Genomic DNA, 216 nt, shown 5'->3' on the forward strand with positions numbered 1-216 from the left:
AAGAAGAAGAAGAAGAAGAAGAAGAAGAAGAAGAAGAAGAAGAAGAAGAAGAAGAAGAAGAAGAAGAAGAAGAAGAAGAAGAAGAAGAAGAAGAAGAAGAAGAAGAAGAAGAAGAAGAAGAAGAAGAAGAAGAAGAAGAAGAAGAAGAAGAAGAAGAAGAAGAAGAAGAAGAAGAAGAAGAAGAATAAGAAGAGGAAGAAGAAGAAGAAGAAGAAG

Source organism: Triticum aestivum, chromosome 5B (assembly GCF_018294505.1).
Source record: "Triticum aestivum cultivar Chinese Spring chromosome 5B, IWGSC CS RefSeq v2.1, whole genome shotgun sequence".
In the NCBI taxonomy this organism is placed as follows: Eukaryota; Viridiplantae; Streptophyta; class Magnoliopsida; order Poales; family Poaceae; genus Triticum; species Triticum aestivum.